Source organism: Apteryx mantelli, chromosome 5, assembly GCF_036417845.1.
Source record: "Apteryx mantelli isolate bAptMan1 chromosome 5, bAptMan1.hap1, whole genome shotgun sequence".
Taxonomy (NCBI): domain Eukaryota; kingdom Metazoa; phylum Chordata; class Aves; order Apterygiformes; family Apterygidae; genus Apteryx; species Apteryx mantelli.
Genome location: NC_089982.1, coordinates 30,035,476 through 30,060,691, shown reverse-complemented (window position 1 = coordinate 30,060,691; position 25,216 = coordinate 30,035,476). Strand labels below are relative to the sequence as shown.

Here is a 25,216-nt window from a genome sequence, read left to right as displayed (position 1 = left end):
CAGATACCATGACTACTAAACCTTGAACTTTAGATCCCGAGATGTGCTAAACCAGATAAACAACAAAATATTGTTCAAACAGGTAGATGGCAAGTCAGAACTATCTCCTGTGTGAAATTAGCAAACATGAAGGTAACTCTTTGTTTATGATGTACTCAGTTCTAAGAATACTGCATTGCAGAAAGCATTTAGCTTGTCATGTTCTTCTATTATTTTATTTTACACTTCATTTGTTTCTATTACATAGCCTTGCACTTTATTATTAGGGTGTTCTACTGTTGCAAACAGGCACTCTGAATTTTGATCCAATGGAAATTTTTGTCAACCTTTAAACTCTAAAACAAATGAACGACTGTGATACTCAACAGCTTTAATCATGTATGCTCACTCTTGGGTATTCATGCCCTTTAGATGCCTTAAAAAATGCATTTATATAAAAAAAAGAATATTGATTAATGAGTTGTAATTTTTTTAAACAGTCAAGCCAGTAGCTATGCTTGTAATGCAATCTGCTATAAATCACCTCATGTATAGAGCAAGCAAACATATACCAAGCAAACTTGATTCTTTCACTGCAAAATGCTTCCCTCTCATAAACATGTCCTCTGCTGTCCTTAACAACGGAGGACAGATACACAAGTACCAACAAGCCAGCTATCCTCCTTGACATACACCCAACAAAACTGGTGCATAAATAATCACCAGGAAAGTTTCAGCAACATAGTAACCACCTGTGAAAATAACCTACCTAAGCTAATACTCGATACACATAAGAAAATTCCTTTAACAATCATTGCTATTACTGAAAATTGTTACACATTTTCTTGAGCTAAGATATGCTCATTATTAATTATTGCAATATATATATACACACACACATATATATATATATATAGTATTGTCAAGCAGAATACATACTAAACTAGCATTGCTGTAATGAACCAACATAAAGCATTGCTAAGCCAGCAAGACACTCAGTATCCTCAAATTTGACTGGACAACCAACATCAGATCAGATGGAGAAAGTATGTACCAAATCAATCCACTCATGTAAAGAAAGAGGCAATGCAATGTACATCAATACGCACAACAGCCAGAACAGGAAAAACATGAACAATAACACAGTAGGGTATCTAACACAAAAATATTACCAAGTATTACAGGCAAGTTAAAGCACACTTCTGTAGATAAACTATACACTATGAAAGTTTGAATAAAACAAAGTATAAATTCATACCGTCTTTATTTTTACATTCACTGAATCAAAGGATTTCTTTGGGATTTGAGATGCGAGATTCAGCAGCCAAAGGGTGGTAGAGAATCGAGACCCAGAGCTAGGTAACACTGGGTCTGTTACTGCACCTTCTGCAAACACAGCCACCACACGAGCACAAACCTTCCCTCCCCTGCTGTCCCAAACTCAAACATTTTGACAAGTTTGTTTTCCCCCACTTGGGGTTACTGCTCTTAAAATGAAAGGAACTGGAGAATCACGCTTCCCCCCCACACCCCTTTAGAGCGTTACTCTTATCACTCTATTGCATATACTTCATTAACCGTAACTGAGGTCTAGTGTCATGACTCCCACAGTATTCAAAGCCACTAAGGTGACAGTCTCAATCTATCTTGCTCTTTAAACCTCTCCCCCAGAAATTTAACTTTTTTCAGTATGCTTACAAAATGCAATAACAGTGGATACAATAAATATTATGCAAACAATAAGTACTGGGAGTTTTACTCGATAGTTTCTAAGAAATCTGTGGTTTCTTTTTATACTGAAATACTCGCATTCTGAGGAAAGAAAGCTCATCTTCTCAGTAGGTTTCACCTAAAAATTTTCCTCACCCACACACAGATGATTTCCCACATTTTCTTTATAACTCCTTATGGAACTCTCTTGATTTGCAGATACTCTAAGTTGCCTATTATTCAAACAATAACTTTCTTCAATAACATGTGAAATAGGGGCACTTCCATCATCCTGAGGTATTTTCCCTAATTGTTTAGATAACCAACAACACATTTTAGAGAAAAAAAATGCAGAGATTTTATCTGAGAAGCAACAAGCCAATGTTGCAGCAATGCAATTCACTTCGGTGCTTCTCAACATAAGTGTTTCCACAACAAGTAACTTGCTCTTTTTACTCACCAGATCTCCCACCGGAGAGTCACTTATAACAGCAGTTGTTCTAATGCAACACACAAGACACGGCACTCCTTAAATCTAGAAGTAATACAAAGCAACCCTTCCCAGCGATCTATTTTTAAACACAACTTACTCTTTTAGTATGCCTAGTAGCACTTAGGAGAACAGTCTGCAGATCCAGGAAGGTACTTTTTCCTTTAATGTGTCTCTATTTTGCAGAGGAACATTTACTATTTAAAGTTGGTTTTCAGTGAGTCAAAACATTTTATGAAAAAGGACAAATAATTGATAACTATGCAAATGATCCTGATTTATTCATGTATATTGACTACAGATCCAAGGTATCATTTTATTACGAGGCAGTTGCTGGAATCAGTCACTAAAATCCTTTAAAAAAAAAAAAGAAATGCCTTGCTGTTCTTCAGTCTCCATTCTCTCTCCACTTGTAAATATTCAATAGATTTTCTTTTTCGAAATAAATTTAATCACATTAGGGATTATATAGTTTTATAACCCTATTCCAAATTGTGCCATCCCAGCATTTGTCAAAAGTATATAAAAGTTTAATTATAATATTTTTTAGAATAGAAATGCATTTAAGAGAATGAAATTCATTTTCATTGTCAGAATCAATGAGATTTTAAAAAATCGTATTTGGTAATTGAACCCATTTTGGAAAAGTTTGGTGGCAATGTTCTTAGTTGTACCTTTCAGATAAAGGAATTCTAAACAGCTGCAGAAACACAGGACATCTTCCAAGAGGAAAAAAAATTTTTTGAATATTCACAGCTTTCTAAAACACAGAAATTACAATACTACTTTGCATGCAGAGTCAATTTTGAAATAGCATTTAGTTTATTAAGACATTTTTTAAATACCAGGTTTAGGAACCCTCTTAGCACTAAAGCTTTGGCATTCCCACACAAATCAAGAAAAGGAATGGTTCTTATGTAGGATTACTGTCAGGCCTTTCAGAATGATTTTATAATACCTTTGTTTATAAAAATATTTTCTTTAACATATTCAGCACAACATGGATTTTATTTATTGAATCAGCTACCCAGTAACACGAAATTTAAGTATGTATAAATATATTAATACTAACATAAAGAAATTATATAAATGACCTCGGCACTAGCAAATTAATAGAATAATTCCTAATTTTTTTTTTACAAACATATAGGAAGAAACATTACAAGTTAGTGTAGTACAGCACTCTTGGGTGCCTCTAGCTATTAACTCCTTAGTTTCCCCATATGCCTCAGTGATAACAGCCACAGTTAAAACCCTTCTTCATTTTGATAGGCAAAACATATTACCCTAAAAAAATAAAACTAGGAAACTGAACAACATTTAGATGGTTATGAATTCATAGTATTAGATTTAGCTGGTTATCAGTAGCTTCTTTTACATGAAAACACATGCAGATAGGTGCTGAGGTTTACTTAGTTGTTAACAGGTGTTAGATATTACAGGTTCCTCAGAGTTCAGTACCACAACTAGGCCTACAGGAACACAGTCATCACTTTCAATAACACTGTTAAAAGGTTTGTAGCAAGTTCATCAAGGCCTTGTCCTGACTTTGCCTTGAAATTCTGTGCATCTTTTAATAGCAATAGTCTATGTTATATGGTCACCAGAATTTGCAACTTATACTAAACATATACAGACGTGTTTACCTGGGCACTGCATAATTCTCTTTTAACAAACATATTCAATAAAATATACACGTCTATGCTTATATGTAAAATGATTATTTACATGTTTGACATATATTTTGTTTTCCTAGTCCAGGATAGATTCCACCATCATTTATAGAGCAGACAATAATTTCTCCTTTAGCTGCTACCAACTGTAAACACCGATACCCATGCCAAAGCATATAGGAGTCTATAATGCCTACATGAGATAGGTGATAAAGGTATTAGATTTTACTAGTGTTCCATAAACCAAGTAGCAACTCCATTAGATATCCAGTTCCTGCAGCCAGGACAGACATGGGTAGATATGAAAATGAACAACTCATGCAGTATGTGTAATCCATCCTTTTTCTTTAATAATAGTTCAGAATTGCCAGAAGTCATTATGCCAGATGTATGTTTATTTTCAATGGCTCTACCTACAATAGTGCGCTTAAGTGTGTACGCTTAAGAACGTGAGGAAGAACAAGAGCCCCTGTATGCATCATGAACCACTGTCTCCCATGGTTTTTTTAACTGCCCATACTTTATCTATACTTATTAATGCACACATCTGTGTATATGCACGTTTTTGCATCTACATATTTTTGCACAGAGGTGACTGAGTTAAGGAGAATTTAATGCGTACAATCTCCTTCAGAGAAAAGCAGCAAAGCCAACAGTTCGACGAGGCTACACAAATAAGACTGTACCCCTGTGCAAACACACTACACAAGGCAGAAGCAACAGCTTCCACGCTCAGTTGTCAATGGCAAACTAGTTAAACACCAACTCGAGTACCAACTATGTGTTCGAGATTTGACCTAGACCAAACACAGAGCAGCGTATGCAATGGAGCATGTGCATCAAGCAGCCCTTTAACAGTAAGGCCATGGGATATAGGACATGGCTTGCAATTGCCAGGCTGAGGTACAATCCAATTTATGTTCGCATCAGTGCCAAACAAATGACTTGGTGAACCCAGGAGATGGCCAACAAAATAGTTGCCTTTTAAGTAAGTGGCAGAAGTCTGGTTTGGGAACCGGAGAGATCCACTTCTAGTTCCACCTATGGGAATTCTTACTCAAATGTTTTATCTGTTGCCTCGAGCACAGAGGTTTGTTGCAAAGATCTGCAGGCAATTGTTTATCATTCAGATCCCACCTGCCAGAAATTAAGAAAATCCTCAACTATTTTCTAACACTTGTTCCAGGTGCACAACTGAAAAGCCCTTAACACATTTCCTAAATTCAGGTTAATTTTGTTATACAATCTCTTTATTACAACCTCTAAAACACAGAACTTATCTCCTCATTATTTGATCTTAACAAAAAAAAAAAAAAAGAAGCTAAAAACAACTTCTAGAAGCTTGACAGACATAAAATTTCAAATTGTCAACAAACTCTCTCTTGTAGAAAATTCTTTTCAAGTCAATTTCTAATTGTTATCCCAGATGGAATTAAATGCACTACAGAAAAGAAAGCTACTGCAATTTTATGCTGTAGGCAGAGCAGAGAAGGTGGAGGTAGCTTAGAGTGGCTACGGATTATCTACCCTGGGAAAAAGAACCCCTACAGAGATGCCAGAGATATTCCAGCTCATAACCTCATACCAAATGCTTTTAATGTTTATTTAGACCAGCAGTTATTCCATGACAAGGCACAAATTTCCTTTAGGATTAAGCCATTAAGTCAGTGATTAATTTGTTTGTGATTAAAAAAAAAAAGGCAGAGTGGACATAAAACAAAATGATGACAAAAGTTTACATTTTTCCTACACAGGTTTATTGAGTATTATGAGCTGACAGAATCATAAACATTTCACTGATCTGGTCAAATCTCATCTCTTTCTATTGCTAATTGCACTGGCCCCATGTATAGTTTTATTATTGCCAACTTCAGTCATGAAACAGGTGAGAGCATTTAAGATCCAGAAACAGTGGGAAAAGCCTAATGCAGGAAGTCAGCACCGCTACCTTACTTAGTAATGCTCTTTGAGTAATGGACTTTATAATGTAGCTGTTAAAAATAATATTCCAAGCTTCCCAATCTCACCTGTTTTGTAAACTTCAAAATTACTTAAGTACGAAGACAGTCAGCTATGTCATCCATTGAGAAACGTTCCTAACATAGGTCAGTGCAAGAGATGGGATTTGCCCTCCCCTAATTTTGCATTGTACATTTGCAGCTAACATCATGCATTGTTTTTTCCCCAAGAGTAGAAATCACAAGGGGGATATGTTATTAGCATTTTTCCTCTAAGTTTCAATATAGAGACTAGTATAGGAGAAGCATCCTCCAAAAGAGAAGCCCAGACACATGCACCTTGTTTTTTGGGAATAGGATGTACATTCATTACCTGCCTTTCTCCTAGCATGAGGGGACAAGGGGGACAACCTTTGAAGCTCCTGGAGGAATCAAAGCAGAAAACAAAACAAACAAACAAACAAAAAGCTGTCCAGCTGAAGGTTTAAAGAAAGAACACTACCAGCCAGTGCAGCCTGACTCTAATGCACATGGTGTCTAAATAGGTCTAGTAATGAAGGAATAAGAAGCTGTGCAAGCAAAGCAGACGGGAAGAAGTCTACAAATCTGATGGGGGAGTGAACTGAGAGAGACTGTGTGTTCTAGTAGGAAGGGAACAGAAGCTCGAAGCAAACTGTTGTATAAATAGCCTTTAAAGAAAGCAAGCATAGCCTCACTAAAATGCTTCATAATGACATGGTTTTGAGATAAGACACAATCTAGACTCTTTCTGATAGAATACATTAATCAGCAGAATGAAAACAGCTTCTAAAAAAAGATGCAACACTGATTACTACCAAGTCACAGTGTCATTAATAAGTGAAAAATTTAGCTAGTAAATAACTTATTTCTAAAATTATTAGATTTAATAAAATTGAAGTTGTGAGGAAAGTTATAAATGTAATTGAAAACTGAAAACATACCTAAAAAAAAAAAAGCTCATTTTAGCCATAGAAAGGAAACATATTTCCTTTTCTATTTTAGAAGCATGTGCAACTTACTTGACCATACACTAGAATTTAAACCTGAAGTCCCAAACAAGTATCTATTTCACATTTTTACCCATCATTTTTATCAGGAAACAGATCCACCTGACTCATTTGTACGAGCTGACTGACCTAGCCCTAATGCTCGAGGGTCCCCTTCCTCCTTTCTGCAAGCTCCCTCCATTCAGAAGTGGATCCCTGGATGCCCCATATATTCCTGGATGCAGCAGCCCTTTCCTAGCCCTCCTTTGCTCTACTGAATCAAAGGACTGAGGCACAACAAGCCGAATCATCCTGGGGCACCTGATTGTACTCAAGAATCAGACAATTAAAATAAAAGCGGTGAAACAGAAGACATTTTTGTGGAAGAGTAAGATGCCCAGTCACGGAGCTGTAAGAAAGCATTAAAGTTAGATGAACGGTAACCAGTAAAATACTGCTTGTATTTAAATAGCCTGAAACAACAGCTCTAGCAAATAAAGCATGTTCTGATTAACTCTAGCAGTGTTTGAGATGCTGACAACTAATTATTGCAGTTAAACTTCTCTTTTTGTTAACTATTTTACTGTTGATCAGTGAATACTATAGAGTAATAAGGCTTGATTTTGTAAGTGTATTACCTGCGTCATATACTGCATGAAACATCTCATTTGCTTTTATGAAGGGGCAGATGTTCGTTTCTGCATTGACAAAAAGATATTATTCCTACATTTTTTCCTGGTATCATCCCCATATATAGAATATATGCAAATTGTTTTCAACTGCAGTGTCTTTAAGACATAACAATTCCACTATCTCCAAGCTACTCTGTGAAAAATTAGGAGAGAAAGTAATTTATCCTTACACACCAAATATTTTTCCCATGGGCTCTTCAGTCTGTTTGTGTACACCTTATAATTGTATTGTAACAGCTAACTTAATATGCAGCAAACAATAGCCTATGAGAATATAATGCAAAGCTATTCAGCTTTTAATACACTCAAACTCCAGCTAAATACAATCTTAAAAGGTAAGTATGTGCTTAAGAGTTTTGCTTAAATCAGCTGCCTAAATGATGATAATTTCGATGCCTGCATAATTTTTGCACTTGTTTATAAATACTCAATATTAAGCACATTATGATTGGCAATAAGCATATATGAGAGAATGAAGAGGAAAAGAGAAGTTGAAAGAAAATCTACCTGTATATTCAGTAAACTTTATATAATAAAACATTCTCTGTAGAAGAAATTAGAATTCTGGAGGCAGGTATAATTAATAAATTACTGAACATATTGACATTCCCCTATGTTTTTCTAGTAAATATTCATATTGCAGTTAATTTGAAGATCCCTCACAGTATAAAAGATCAGCTTGTTTTAAAATTCGGAATACAGTATTTCCACTGCATTTTCAGTTATACCTTTTAGTGATGTGATAAAATCTTGAATGTTTTTCGTTTCTTCTTAGCTTGTAATATAACCATATTCTATTAAATACTATAGCTTAGGACAGTATTCTATTATGACTTTATAGGGCTAAGACCACACAAACAAGAACAGCTTGAAGGGGGAGGAAGAAAGATGGGGAGAACCTGTATTTAGTCTTACCTATTTACCTGTTCTAGTCAGCCTGAATTCAGCATGCAACAGAAAAGCAACATCTGCTGCATGATTCACTTCGTAGGTTTAGGCCTAAATTAAGCCAAGGATTTGGCATGTGTGTAAATATACAACATTACTATTTTTGCTAATATCATTACGAAAGAAGGAAGAAAAGTTATACACTCTCGCCAAAGGGCTGAGCATCTTCCATGAAAGCATTGTACCAGTAAGAAGTTCTTGAAAGAAAATCAGACTATGATAACATCTGGAGATACAAGTGCAGATTATAACTGAAGGTCAGCCTCAGATGTGAGGAGTTTTTTCTTTTTATTTAAAGCAGAATAATCCTCAGCTCAAATTAAATTCAGTCAGATATCGTAATCTCCTTCCTTCTCTTTATCCGCTTTATACAAACCGTTCAAACAAAATACACGTGTGAAAATACGCATCTGTATGAAAAAATACATGTGCATGCAAAAAGGACAAGTAACAGCAGAAAAGATGACAGGATTTCATAGAACGTCCTAGTATCACTCCATCAAATAGGCACGTCAGGATACAAATGGAGATTGTCCCAGGGACGCTGTGGGATGAGTTTCTTTACTCCACCAGGAGCTACTGCATACCGCATGAGGTGGCCCAACACGATGGCATAAATTCGCCTCATGTGAGGCACACTTTGGGGCATACCTTCCGGCCAACACATCATACAGTGTTTATAAAATACTTGTGGGCATATATCTGCCCAAGGTGGGGGCTCATCAGCTTTGGGCTCCTTGGCACATGCCCTTCATGAACATCAGGGGACACAAACAGCCCGCTTTCCCATGACTGTGCTGGCACAGTCAGCTATATACCACACGGCCCTTCCAAGGCGAGCAGGACACTGATTCTTCTAGGGCCACGGCGCACAGGTACGCACCAGCTTTGTCCTTTTGCTACACAAGATTGCATTTAGCTGGGCCAGGTCTTAACAGGCATCTAACTTCAGTGGAAATGCGTGAAAACAACTTTCATGTGGCACAGCAGCAAACGCAAATAAATAAATAAATAAATAAATAAAAGTCACCCTGAACTGCAAGGGAAACCAGCTACTGATCAACTCCCAGCTTCTACAAACTTCTTCACACACATTAAAAAAAAAAAAAAACACCTTCTTCAGAAACTGAGATTCAGGTTTATGCACTAGAGGACTAATCATTTAAAACTGTCTGAATACAGAATCTAGATCTTCTGTGACTTTTATTCTGCAGGCTTGATCTGAAGGTCTCCACAGCACCTTCCTAAGGGAGGAGCTATCGGAAAATCAAGTAGAACAACTTTATGTCGGGAGCAGCTGCATGGCTACTCAGCAGCTTCACTGCTCCACAGGTAGAGGCAAGCATAAAATATACCAAAAGAGAATTATGAACACAAGTTCATAACACAAGTTCTAAACACAAGTTAGCATAAGTCAGCGTCAGAATGGTCTAAGTTTACTCCACCTCAACTGAATAAAAAATACTAATCAAAGTGCAAAATTAGTGAATACAGTGAAATAAGATATCTAAAACCGCTTTTCTGATGAAAAAGAGGTTATATTATTATATACTATTACTATTCTATTACTGTGAGACTGTATATTCTGAGGACGCCATCTAAATTAGTTTTAGGTAAAAGTTTCCAGCGTGACTAAAATGTGTATGCCTGAAAGTTCCATCCAATGAGCCTTTTTAAACAGATCAGTCACATCTGAAAAAAATATATAATGAGTACGAAGGACAAAATTTTGATTGCACTTTGTAAGACATATTTGAAGTACATGTTTTGAAAAAGTTTCAATACAACAGCAAATCTATTTTAATGATTTTGTTTCCTTTTCAACAGTAGTTAATATAATTACTTTGAAACAAAAAGTTTTCCCACATATGTTCCAACCATTAAAATAATTTTTTTTTAGTTATTCAGGTCTAGAGTATAAAGAAATATAGTTTCCTTGTTCTGATTATTAGAAGATTGGAAAATGAAAAATACTACAAAGTAGAATTCTCACTGCAGACAGAATAGTAGAGTCTGTACATTAAAGGTTACATGCCTTTCTTTAGTACAATTAGGCAGAACAAAAGAAAACTGATGTATTACACTGTGTATGCTTGTTCAGTTTTTCCATCATGATGATATTTCCTTTGATTCTACTTTCTCCTTTTGAAGTATTGCCTTAACATTTAGCTTGCAAACTAATGTGCATATTAGCATAAACCTGTGCTTAACATTTATTCTATAGGCCTCTAGACAAAAGCCTGAGTTAGCGTATAAGGTCAGAAAAATAGACTTTGTAAATGTTACAACAGTAAACCACAAGGTTCAGGAGAATATTACATAAATTGTGTGGAATTTTTTTATTTATTTGAATCAAGGCTACATAATATAAACTATTAAAAAAAAATCAATAAGCAATATCTAAACATATGTTAATTGTATACAGAGAAGGAATGGTCTACAAAAGGTAATAAAATGGTTCAATTTAAAACTGTGTTAACATAGTTAACAAATCTTAGAACCAAAAGCATATTTTCATTTATTATGGTGTAAAAACAGGTTATATTAGTAGTGTTGATATCCCTGATGTTACTACAGTTTTCTACAGCTGTAACTGAGAACACAATTTAATTCTAAAACTTACTTAGTACCAGCAATTCCCCACCCTAATACAGTCATCAGACAAATTCATAACATTATTACAGATGTTCAGAAACAGCTGCTTAGAAGACTACAGAAAAGCCATTTCTCATAAATACAACTGCATAGAATGACAGCAGACATATTATCAGATTCAAACAGGTCTATAATAAATGGAGAAAATTAGATGTTTAAGAGAGTTTCTTATTTTGAAGTTAACTGACAAGTCATTCTACGTAAGTCAAAAGTGATAGCAGGGTAATTAATAATAATAATAAAAAAATCTCCAGTTTCCCTTAGAAAGAACCTCAACAGGCATGGAGAATTTGATTCCTGATATGAAAAGGTTAAACTTGGCTCCAGTACCTACACTGAAAATGTGTGAACATGAAAGAAAGACCTATAGGTAGGCTAGCCCTATGTGTGCCTTGTACCTGCCTACTATACTACCCTCTGAGAGGTATCTGATTGCTTGTTTTAATCTTTTACAGAACATTTGGGGAAGGCCTGGGGCTTTTTTTTTTTTTTCTTTTTTTTTGGGGGGGGGGGAGGGATTTTTAAGTATTAAAACTAGCCAGGAAAACCACAGAAGGACAACAGAAATAACAATTGTAAATGAAAATACATTTAAAGCTTGGAGACAAACAAAACAGTTACCATTCATATGTTCTGATTTATCCTTAAGTACAATAAAAAGTTGTAGCCTTAGGAAGTTTCCTTTTCAGTATTTTTTGAGACAGGATTAAGACTGGAAAACTAGAGAAAGATTTTTATTTAGTATACAGGGATAAAGCCAGAAAGGACATTAGGCACTGAACTACCATTTAGATGACAAAGCCCAGCATTTGAACACTACCACAATTTTGGAAACTTTGGTTCAGCTGCTGCCTATATCTAAAGGTACGTGGCACCTTCTGACAGCCGAAGCACTAAGACACCGACAGCGGTGAGCTGCTCTGTCGCAACCAGCGCGGCTCACGCTCAACCACAATCACTTCCGTTTGGATCCGAGGTGCTCGGTCCTGCCAGGTCCAATAACCGCAGCCCTTTCCCTTCTCACCAGTCAATTAACATGGCTTTAATTTCAGCTTCCATTTCATCCGAGGGGTTCCACTGCATACGCCGTTATTGAGGGAATTCAGACACTTGGATACCAAGGTATCAGCTGGAGGTCCAAAGGACCAGATCCTTGCCTCCTGCTGAAGGCCAGGCCTTACTTTCCTTTAAACAGTGCCCTTGAGCAACTGCATCTCGTCAGCTGTAACTCTGAAAGCTCCCCTGATTAAAGAACAAATTGCTCTACTGCATTTGTTCTTCAGGAAGCCAAAATTTTAAAAGACAGATCAAAAACATGAATGGAGAGAGCCTCATACAGTCAGACCAGGGTTGCACCTGCCTGGTCATTTGCCATCCAACAGCGGCTGCTCAGAGAGAGCATGAAAAAGAGGACGCACATGACCTGCCAAGAGAAAGATCATTCCCTGCAATGCCGTATGAACATCTGACAATCACTTCTTTAGAAAATGTGTTTAACAGCCACTAATGGACAATGGTTCTCCTGAAATTTTTCTTACCTTTTCGGTCTCCCCAACTCTAGAAGCCATGACTTTAAACCACTAACTTTTTTTTTTTTTTTTTAAATACTTCAGAGCTGCTGCTTGAATAATATCACTGGATGCCTCTTCAAACTAGCACTGTAAGAAACAGCGAGCAATCACTCTCTATTCACCTTTTCTATACTCCTGATTTTTTAAGTCTCCATCATCCTTCACCTCTCCTGTAAATTTCTTATAATTTGAAGAGCCAGTTTGTTCCATCTCTCCTCTTCCACATGTTGCTGTTCTTCACTATTCTGGACCTATTTTGGCTCTTTAATACGATTCCAAGCTTTGTTTCCTAAGTGCTGAGAGCTAAATTAGAGCCCAACACTGAGTATCTGTCAATGCAGCTGTTTTATCTTGTCCTTAAGTGCATTACTTTGCATTTATGAATACTGTAGTTCTGTATGCCTTTAAGTCACATCAGATGAGCATTCTTCAGAAAGTCAAATAGAAAGCTGACTGAACAGCTGTGTATTTAACTGTCATGTTATTATTTACCCCTTTTTTTCCCAGATTATTTATGAAGGTTTGCCAGCACAGCTTCCAGCACACATCCTGTGAGATTTCAACAGGAACTGCACCCTGCTGTGTAGCATCACAACAACAACAACAAAAAAAAGCTCTTGCAGTTGCCACCTTTCATTGCTTTGATATCGAGGCTGATCTAAGTGCCAGGTCACACTACACAATCGCTCGCTCAGCCACTTCATTTTTTAATTTCTTGAAGACTCTTCAGTAATATTGTATTATCCTCAGATTTGTTACAATTCATTTTTTTCTTTTAGCTTAAAACTTCTTTGACTGGCGCTGCAGTTTGATCCTCTTTCCCAGGCTTCTCCCCAGAGAAGGCCAAATCCATTTTTAGAGATTTCCTAAACTCTTCTAGAACAAACTGTGCAGCAAAACACTAACTTTGCCCGTCTGCTGTAGCCATGTGTTTTCTCAAAGCTCCTTCGGCCACCTCGCTTCTCCAGTCCTCAGTCAGGCAGCCAGCTCCACCAATTTACCACCACACTGCACTTTCTCATCATTCACCAGCGGCTTCGGACCTACCTTGCACAGACCAACTTCCAAACCCAGCCCACCACAATCTCTCCGAATGACTTACAGTGCTTAGAAGTAAACCGCATGGAGCTGAATAGGAAAGGAAATGGTTTCACTAAACTCGTACCCTATTTCTTTGGAAATCAAGGGCAGAACTCTTAATCGTTAGGTTTCTCAGTACAAGTAAATCACCCCAGCAAGGTTGACTGCAATTGACTTTTTACAGCTTCCAGTGATCCAGATATTGACTTCAGAGAAGCATATTCAACATCACAAGCATGGCAGGTCAAGCCCATAGTTGTCATTTTGATATATTCTATTCCCACAAGACAAGAATTACAAATTTCTAATCATGGGACAAAAGGCTCTATTTTAAGTTTTTATGGCAATAATATGAAGTGACAGGAGCTACAGTTAAGAAGAAAATATGAATGGTTTTATTTTTTCAAGACTGGAAATAGGCATTTCAGTTGAGGTTGAAGTTCATTCCATCTGCTCCGTGGGTTGGTATTAGCCAAGTTTAAAGAAAAAACACCTGAGGGCCTACAAATCCTCAGTCTTGTCAGTGAGCTGACACAGCTCATACTGATCTGGATTTCTAGAGTTCTCACAGCAACAAGTATTCTTTGAATTCGCAGGAAACTTACCCCAAATTCAAGTGAAGCTAATGGGCCCCTTTCAGGACAAAGCGCTCATCAGCTCACATAGTGCTGTCCCTACCCAGCTTTTCCAAAATACTTTGCCAAAACAGAGTTAAGTTGCTACCATGTAACAAAAGCTTCTGCTGTGATATCAACACAAATTTTATAGATGTTATTTTTAGCTGAAGCTTTTTTTTTTTTAATTAAATACCCATCTCTTCTTATATTGATTGCAGGGCATCTGTTCACTTGCAACACTATGATTCATAGGACTAAAGTCATAATATTTTCCTTCTTATCCTATTTTTTTTATCTGTCCAACCATTATGGAAGCGTTTTTCTGATACATCCTATGTTCTTCCCCTTTCTACTGGAGACCATTCATCCTAACATGGAGCTATTGTAAGGTTACAAAGTATGAACTGACAGTTCTGTCGTGACAGTATAAAAGCCTTACATATCTAGATTGTATGTGACAATACCACTGTAATGATTTAAACACTACAAACACACTGGGCAATTAAAAAGCTCCTAAGAGAGATATTAGCCAGGGTTTCTGAGGTTTAAATATTTAAATCATATCCAGCTGATGCAAGCAAGCCGTTCTGCTGACCTCAGTGGAGTTATTATAATGTGTGTCTCAGAGCATTAAAAAAAGTCAACCGTACCTGAACTTCCACGCATCTTTCTCTCCAGAAACACAAACATTCAAAAGACAGGCTGTTCATCTGTCCAAGGCAGGTGCAGGTAAGTGCTGCCACCTGTCTTATGCTTCTCTTTGTAATATCACTCTGATTGTCATGTATTTCTATATCTAACTCAGTCTGCCTCTGTCGCTCTGAACATTTTACTGCCCACAGATGAAGCGCAGGTATTTAGCAGCAGCAGCCTCTACACATTTTTTTCAGACCCTGATGCAACAGATTTGGACAGAAAAAACTATTCTTTCGTGTTCAACTATTCAGTTGCCAACACCCATTAAGATATAAATTTAAGCAAGGAATACATATTCAGCTTTCTTCTATATCCACAGTATCTTTACACCTAACATTGGCATAATATTTCATTGATATGAACTACATGAGTTAAACAAAAGGTTGTTTTGCTTTTAAAAAGAAAACTCGATTTTAAATTCTGCTTTTTTTCAGTTAGCTCACAGCTACTGTTTCGAACAGTGGATAAAATTATCCATTTCAGAATTCCTGATGGTAGTGCCATTTCTTAATTAATAACCAGTACGAATTCTAGAAGTTAATATCAAAATGTCACTTGAGAAATCACATGTGATGTCAAAGAATCCATATGAGGTTTAGTTTTTCCCTCTGTCATCTTGCATGCGTATTATTAAAGCAACAAGTAATAATGTAAACATCAGTTGTATAGCTCTATTATCAAAATGTAACTGTAAAATACACATTTCTATTCCACCGGGGGGGAAGGGGAAGGAAGGGGGTCTCAAATAGTATTATGACTTCCCCCAGAGAACACACTAACAGGGTGCAATTTGTTTTTTTGCAAGCAAGTGGAGGGAGAGTCCATCAAATTTCAAAAACAGAAAAGCACTGATCAATTGATATTGATGGATCTCCTGTTTCAGTGGCATAGAAAGAAAGTAAATCAAATTCCTAAGAACATAAATAGACCATAAGCAATGCTCAAGATCCCAAATCATCAATTCTTATTACTTTTCATTTATCTGCTTTGCATAATCAACATTTCTTTCTTCTACCTTTATTTCTATTGTCACTTATTTCATGATCTGATTTTTTTACTGGAAATCTCTGTTCTCTCATCACTGACTATGCTTTAAAGCAGGGTCTGCAGTTCAGTTTCACAAAAGTTTTTCACTAAACCAAACACACACACACACACACACACACTATCAAAACTATTCATGTAGTATTCCCTGCTGGGGGGGGGGGGGGGGGAGGGGGGAGGGAGAACACAATCAAACCACTTTCTACTTATTATAAATGTGTGACCCTCCTGCCAGACTGCCAAAATGCAAATATATAGCTGTGTTCAGTATTGATGAAATTCTCACAGCACAGTAAGACATCTTGAGCTTTGTGGTTCAGAAAGGAAATCATCAGAAATTGAATGCAGATGTACCTGAACTGTGAAAACGGTATTGCTCTTGCAACACAAATCTTTTTACATCACTTAATGAAACACGCATTTTTAACTGTTTTGCATCAACCATATTTTTTCTTCCTATCATTTCCCATTTTCATAATGTATTCAAATAGAAAGCATTCAAGATTTTAAACAAAAGTCATTCTTGACCTTTTCGGGAAAGAGGAAGTAAAATGAGACTTGACTTATATTCACAACACCACTAAATTATATTACCTGAACCCTGATGCTTCACATTATCAGCTTCTTTATTACATATCATGAATTTTTTTATGATCTCTAAGATAATTAAAGAGATTGCATCATTCTGTAGATCATTAAGCCATAGCTGAAGATTAAAAAAAAAAAAAAAAAAAAAAAAAAAGGAGAACAAGTTACCTACCTCCTTTCCCAAAAGCTGAATCCTTTTGCTTAGCTTTCAGGAAAAAGACTATTTCCTATAATATCATGCCTGGGAGGAAAAAAAGAAAAAAAAAGTTTCAGTCACCTAGTAAGAAACAAAAAGTATGGACTGCAGTATATCGAGGTTTTGTCCCATCTGGAAGTGTGAAAGTGTGCATAATTAAGTTATGCAAGTTAAAATATTTAAAATACATTTCATTTAATCATTTACATCTTGCAGCACTATTTTATTAAATAGTGAAATATTTATAGCCTCTGAGGCTCTAATTAAAATGTTTTCTCAAAATTATCTTGCTTATTTCATACAAAAACTTAGCATATGAAAACAGACAACCCAGTAAATATTTGAAAGGAAACAGTCCATGCATATTCAGTCATGAACAGCAGAGCGATCGAGAACAAGCATACAAAAGCTACTCTAACTATAATCTTCTCCGAACCAGTAAAGCACAACCAGATCTAACTCATAGGGCTAAAACAGCCTGTATCTTATGCCTCTTGAAAATGCTTTGATTATGAATAAAGGACTGGAAGAAATGCTCTAGCAAAGCAATTTTATACACTATCATGATAGTAACGTATAGTCCATTTTTGTCCCACCATTTTCAAAAGCAACACAATAATGGAACTACTCTGTTGACCCTTCAAATACAGAGAAGCAGAGAAGCTAGATAAAGGCATGAGGTAAAACTGAAAAGTTACTGGATTAAAATAACTGGTCCTGCAGACACAGGCCAACGTTCACGTCCTTCAGACAAAGGGCCAGGTTCCTGCTTCTGCTCTCTCTAGCGCTGTGAATTTTTTCTGCCAGCACTCTACGCCTTTCCAGAGGCTGAGGGAGGCCCCTGGCTCTTCCTCTGCTCCACACAGAAATCCTTTCTCTGCTCAGCAGTTTCCGTATTAAGTTGAAAACTTCAGTACATCTTCACGCAGAGAAGCTGCTCCCCTCCCAGAGGAAGGACTTGAATCTACAGGGTTTAAACCAAAGAGCAGGGCAGCACCAGTAGCCCCGTGTTTACGTGGCTGTTCTCTTAAGTTTCCCTTCCATGCTTTAACTTGTCTGCCTAACTCTGACCGTGCGCAATGATCGAGCACTTAAACAGAGGCATCACGCAACGTAAACACCGGGGTGCCTCACGCACAAAGCCACAGGGGTGCCAACGCGAGCCGTGGACCTCCCGCGCTGCAGAAACCCCAGCGGTAGCGGGGTGACGCCTCCCGAGCGCCTACTACTCTTTATCGCGGAACAGCCACACGCTTACAGCCTTCCCAGTCCAGACGGAGACTGAGGACAGTGCACACGGCTCAGTGCAGGCTGAAGAAAAAAAGAGGGACAGGAAACTACAGTTACCATGTTATTTACTTCGTCTTTCTGTCCTAAGAGTGGGTGAAGTGTGCCAAATCCATGCATCCGGGTAGCTGCGTTCCACCGGGTGTCCGACACGGAAGTTAAAGCCTTTGGGAATATGGCTCCAAGCCCCCAGATTACACGCAAGATTTGTAGCACCTACATAATTGAGGATTCCTTGCTTTATTTAGAGAGACGGGTTTGTAATAAGATGGCTCAATAATTACACGCTATTTATCAGTTACATCAGCAATTTACTGACGTCAGCTGTTCAGCTGATTGAAGCTTAAACTAGCTTGGATTTATATAAGCATAGGGCCTAAATACCAAATGTGATAGCAATCTTCAAAAGAAATTGTTCTATTGCTTACCCAGGCAATGTAATAAAAAGTATTAGTGAAATATTTTTATATATATATATATATATATATATATATATATAAATATAAATAAAACGGGGAGCTGGTGAAAAATCCTCTTTTAAAGAAAAGATTTTAAAGCCTTATTTAAAATGTCGGGGGGGGTTACTTGTCATGTATAAACAACAACTTTTCATTTCTGTCTGAAATGCAAGGAAGTGGCAAGTGATTGCCATCATTCTTGTTAAATCTCACTACATTTTCAGCAGTATTTTTAATTGTTTTCTATCAAGTCATAGATGGGCTCAAGGGCAGCTGCCATTCCCCAGTTTCAGGCCTTTCCATTCTCAAGTCACTCTTAATGATAAGCCCAGCATCTTTTTTCATGCTACTTCCACTAACAGAAGTTAAAAAAAAAAAAAAATCCCATCACACAGACAGAAGGAAAGGAGAGATGCACATCAAGAGGTTTGGGGGTTTTTTCCATGGTTCAGCCGCGTGTGTTAGTACTGTTAACAAAAACCTTTGCGGGAAAGCCTCCAGTAACAGAGATAGAAGAAAACCCCTAACTGCCAATGTTTAATTTTAGACTTTGTAAAGAGCACACTGTCTTTAAATGTATAGTCACATCAGTACAGCCTTAGCTTTAGTTCTTTCAGTGTTATTTAGGTCAAAAAGTATAAAAATGTTTACCTCAACGGTGTTTTTAATTCTACAGGAATAGATTAAACTATACAGATATCTGCCTAAATTAACCATGTGGCTTATAAAAAAGCAAATATAGCAACAAATATGTAAATGTTTCCATGGAAAAATGATAATTCGGGTCATGGTTTAAAAAGTAAAAATAAAGATTAATGATGAAAATAATCACGGGGGGGCAGGGGGAGGGGGGGACACGACACAAGAGTTCTGCCTACATACTTTAATTTTTTTTTTTTTGACAGAACCAGTAATCTTTCCTGAAATACCAAGTTATTTCTGTAAAAAATAGACAAACAAGAAGGTCTAGAAAATATCTGTTAAAAGCCAAGATAAATGCCTTGACCTTTATTTTATGCTACCATAACTGCATCAATTAAAATTTATTTATTCAAGTTTTACAGTAAAACTCTACTCTGTAAACAGAAAAAAAAGCAAAGACATTGTAAAGAATATGCGGTACTTATTCAGGTTCTTCCAGAGCTCAATCTGCTCACATCTCACGCGCCACCGAATCCTTGATGCTACAGAACACAAGGAGAAAGATCTGCAATGCCTTGCTGTTTAAAGCACTCAGTACTGCATATGTTGCACCTCATTCAGCAATAAACTCAAAATATACAATACTAAAAGATAAAAATACTTATTCTTACCACCTTTCTTAAGTTTTGGGCTTCATTATTTAAAATATTTTCTTCTATCATATTTCTTTTATCACAATGACAGAAGAAATTAACTGTCTCAAATACCAGGAATTAGTCAACAATATATTTTAAGCTTTGAAATATTACATTGAAGCGATAACTGATTAGTATTCACATTTTCAGATCAAGAGAATATAAAGGCAAACACTATTAGAGATACAGAAGGAAAGGGCTCAAAGCTAAGCATACAATTCAAATGAGTTAATAAAATACAAATCACTAAGGGTCATGTTCCTTCCAAGCAAAATCAGAGAAGTCAAGGGCTGCACTTTGAAATGGGTGTACTTAAAAAGCAACAACAACAACCAAAAAAAACACACCCACAAACTTAAATTAGACATCTTTTGACCAAAAAAGATGAACGTCTGCCCCCATGAAATAATAAGAGTTTTAGCATTATACTAGCAATTATGTTCCTATAATACAAGTTGTATGATTATTTTGGTGGCAAAATTACATTGGTCTTCTTTTTACTCTCTGCTAAATACCAAATCAATGACACTTGTGTGAAAGCAATGACAACAAGAAAACTGATGCACTGTCAGAGTGATGTGGCTCACAAAAGGTATTTATGGAGATAACTTGCACAAAACAAGGATCTAGCTTAATCTTTAGATTCTAGGCTAAATAATGCTTTAGGAACTGTAGAGAAGTCGTCGACAGCCTTTAAGAAAAAAAATCTAATCTATAGATCATCTTTGACGCACTTGGACAAAATTAATCTTAATCCTCCAATACTCTTCTAAGGAGTTGAAGTTTAAGATCTTCAATTTCTTTTTGCATCTGTACGTCTTCAAATATTGTAATAATTTTTGCAAGCTAAAACTGATACTCTCCTATTACCATGATTTGCACATACTATTACCCTTTCACTGCATTATAAAGCAAAATACTATACAATATACTCTTCCATCTTCTTTTTAAATGGTTGAGGAAGTTCTGTGGTTGTTAACGATATTCACTCTAAAAACTCATTCCAGCAACAAAAAGTGGCCACTCTCTGTTAAAGTGAAATGTAAAATCCATCATTACTTAAGGAGAGGCAAGTATCAGCTCTCTAAATAAATCCTGAATGACAGTCAATTAGTTATTACTTTTGCCACTTGTTCACACACCTGTTGTTAAATTAATATTTTGCACTTACTCCCCCTGAAGGCCCTACAGAACTTTATGAAATACAGCGACACACAACTCCGACATAGTCCTTGTGACAAAATACATCTTGGACGGCAGTTAATCAAGGGATGCCATGAGCTCAACCAAACCTTCAGTAAATATAACCAGGCCGAATATGTACAGCTATTGTTTTGGCCATAAATTTTGTGAATGCTTTTTACTGTAGCAACAGACAGCTAATAAATTCAACTTGCATTACCAGAAACATATAAAGGACAGGATACACTTCATGGTGTTTTTTCAGTGTCCTCCCTGAGCCAATGCACTCAGGCATATTGTTTCCAGAAATATTTTACTTAGCAATGATACAACGACCCCCCTACCTTCTAGTGAAAAAAAAGAGAACATTGACTAAATGCCCTTATCTGGCACTACGTCCCTCTTGCTGAGAAGAGAAAGGAGTCTTCATGCTTGCAACTCGTGTTAGTTTTAGTAGCAATTATCAACATTAACAGCACATCCATCACTAGGTGAAGCGTCCTGCATCTGAAAAAACATAACACTAGAAGAAGTGCTGTCCCTGCTAAGGGTCAAAAGTCACACACAATTTTCTACTGTTCTACTAACACATACGTATTTCAGAAATGGGATTGACAAACAAGCCACAGCTAAGGTTACTCTGTGAAGAGTCAAATTTTCAAAGTACTTCAAATGCTAGTTTGAATAAGGCGGCACAAGGGATAGAGACTTCTCATTCATGTCCATTTCATTTCAGTAGAGAAACGATTCCTTCAACCAGACTTCGGGGAGTATCCACAACCCATACAGCTTTAATCCCTACAAACTCGTTTTTACTTTCACCTCATACTACCACAATTTTTCTCTAAATTAGAACATGCTAGATTTAAAAGGATAAGAGAGAAACTGATATTGTTTGACATCAACTCAAAAGCTGGACTAATCAAAAAATCTAATAATCCCTGTGCCTGAATCTGGAAATCTCTCTTGGCATTAAGTTGGTTTAAATTCAAAATAGAACCAAGCCAAACGTCCCTGATTGTCACCAAGCTGTGCTCCATGTAATACAGTCATTAACTACTGACCAAAATAGCGTATACCAGTTGGAAGGGGAAGAAACATTCAGGCAAAGCTAGCAGGATAGCGTTTACTCTTCAAATACTTCATTCTACTTTGGATGTTCTTAGTCAACTTTTCCTTTGTATGCTCCCTTAACTTCTTTAAGGTATGAAAGTCAATAAACTCTTCAATTTTCAGAAATTTAAAGCAGAGCATACCAAGCAGAAAGGATTGAGCTGCAAGGCATTGGAGATCTCTCTCCCAACACCCTCACCTGCTTTCCCAACAAAAACAGAATAGGTGAATAGAGGTGAAGCGTTTCGCAGAACAGTAACTTGCTGACGCCTGCCACCAGAAGGGGAGGTATAGAAGAAATTACAACTATTTCCCAGCCTGCTACGGTTTAGATGCAGTATTGCATAACATTTTTAGGCTGGGCAGAGTGGAAATTTAAAGTCTATCCCAGGACACACAGTCTTTGTTTTCTGGCATTGGCATTCCACTGATGTTTATCCCTACCAAGTGCAATGCCGACGTGCTGCACTGCTGCCTTCACAGCTCTCTGGAGGCAGAGCAGTCTAAGGGGAAAGACAGCTTGGTAGATTCCAGCTGCTTTTAAAGAAAGGGATTAATGGATATCAGCAGGAAAAAATGGGAAGCGAAACTGAAGGAAAAAAAGAGGACACCCCGCCCATATATAGCTTTTCATTACAAAAAGACAAAGTTTATTTTCACAAGAACTTAGAAATTTTATAGAAAAACTTGCCATTGTGAAGGATGCCAGATTTAAGAGGGCGATTGGTTTATACTGCAAACATGCAGAAGGAATGATGCTCACTAATGTAGTAATAATAAACAAACACCACTAGTATTGAAGGAAGTGACTTAGTTTAAAAAAAGTTATTTTTCTCTGCTAGAAAGAGGTTCCTCTGCCAAAACCACAACCTTACTGAAACTGCATTTCAAGTGTACATTTTTCCATCAAGTTTAAAAAAAGCAGCAAGTACCTTGCACTGCTATGAAAACATTAGGCTCAGTACCTGGCATGGTGTTCTAGACAAAGTTTGAGTAGCTTTCATCTGATTAAAGAAATACGAGTGGTAGTTTCTGGAGAAAATGATAACATCTGCATTACAGCAGCTCCATACACCAACTCACAAAATGTTTGATTCCCTCCCACTTGGGGACTCTGAGCAAGCCACTGTAAGAAGATACCCAGCTTCAGAAGATGCTGCCGCTGGCATTTGTTAGTTGGCACTTACTAACAGAGACCAAATAGGTATCTAGGTTTGGTTCAGGGCAGTTTAAGGGAAAGCTGCTTAGTCTTTTACAAACTAATCCCTCTTCCCTTGTGTTCAGTCACATAATAGTCTGCAGTTCACAAGTACCAAATACTAGCTAGCATTGTAAAGATGGAATCAATAGTATAATCCTATTAAATTCTGCAAAGCAGGCTACTTTTCAGATATACAGTGGAATCCTCTTAAATTGATTTTTTTTTTTTTTTTTGTAGTAAAAGGTAGGGTTATGTGAGACGCTAGCTAGAAACGTAGAAAAGATTGTGTAACTCTCATAGGCAGCAGTTCAATCTGTTTACTTCTGTACAGTTTCTGTACATCAGCTGGCATGCAGCTGCAATGCTTTACTAGATGGGTCTTCCAGTAAAAAAAACTTCCTTAGTTTTTGTAACCAAACAGCAAGGAAATAACTGATAAGCTCACTCAAGTAACAAGGCTTCTATAGGAACCGACACTCTCATTTGTATGTGAGCTACTGACACCCATAAAAGAAATTCCTTCGCTAACAAGATCAGACTGCTCTTATTTAGACTGAAAGCTAGTGCTATCATTTGCTTGAGTGTCTTTCCAGATACTATTTCTTGCACATGCAATAAAAGAGCACATTTTGTCTTCAGCCGGTATTCCTGTTTATAGCTGAAGACCATACAATCTCTAAATATGTTTTGAACAATTATCATGTTTGAAGCTGTATGAAAATTTAAGCTATGTACCTCACATAGCAGGAAGACAAGGAGTCCTCTCAGCACTAGCTACCTGAATCTGGCATCAACAAATTGGCATATTTAAGAAATAGGATGAATGTTATCTATCCCAGTTCACACACTGGCCACTGTATGAGGTATGTTGGCATTTGCTGATGGGCTGACCTAGATTTCCAGTTCTGTTGTAGCATCCATTGCAAGCCACACTGTAGCCCATGCCTCTTCCAAGATAGCCTGACATTCCTCTCATGTCTTTCAGAGGAAAGAAAATACATTTCGAATTTTTGAAGAAATTCTCTCTCTACTTTCCTAAAAACAGATCATCTGTAAGTGTCTTCCTTCCTGTCTTTCCCTGTACAACCAATGCCTCCCAGTTGTGCAGCCACTACAGATCCTGCTTATATTAGAAGATGCATAAAAAAAGAAGATAGGTCCTTTACGATACTTCAGCTACATTGAGAATCATACAAAAATGTGCAACTACAATTCACAATACAGAGAATCTTAGCAATTCTATGATCAGAATGATACATTGGCATTGCCAAAAAAACATGATGGATTTCTCATTTCTCCACCTGATTAATATATGTATTTGATGCGTTTTGTAGATTAATTTTTATTGCTAGTGTCGTAGCAACACCAGAATTTCTATACCCACAAATCATCACTAGCATCAATAACATGTACAACGTCAGCTAGACAAGCCCTTCTCTGGAAGGGAGCAGGGAAGGAACCAAAGGGCCAGGATCACCTCTGCTCAAGGCATCAACACAACAGGACAGTGATGGAGCTAGGAAGAAAACCCAGAATTTAAGTCTACTGTTCATTATTTTACACCAAACACATTCTTCACCCTTCCCTTTGCCCCATCTTCTACATTCAAATTAACCTCTCAGTGGGTCACAACATGTTGTAAAGGTTTGGCATTAACAGGTGAAAAAAAAATAAATAAATAAAAAGCAGAACTGTGGCTACCTCATTAGGATTCTCCTCTCAAAGGCTCCCCAC

General features: G+C 37.0%; 1 long non-coding RNA gene across 2 annotated transcripts in view; it reads right to left on the bottom strand.

Moving 5' to 3' along the window:
- Positions 1 to 16,946, bottom strand: part of LOC106491918 (uncharacterized) — a 488,135-nt gene extending 471,189 nt beyond the window's left edge. For both annotated transcript variants that reach the window (XR_010884258.1, XR_001293830.1), the window contains exon 1: positions 16,881 to 16,946. This is a non-coding gene — a long non-coding RNA (uncharacterized lncRNA). The remainder of the gene's footprint in view (positions 1 to 16,880) is intronic.
- Positions 16,947 to 25,216: the final 8,270 nt, after the last annotated feature.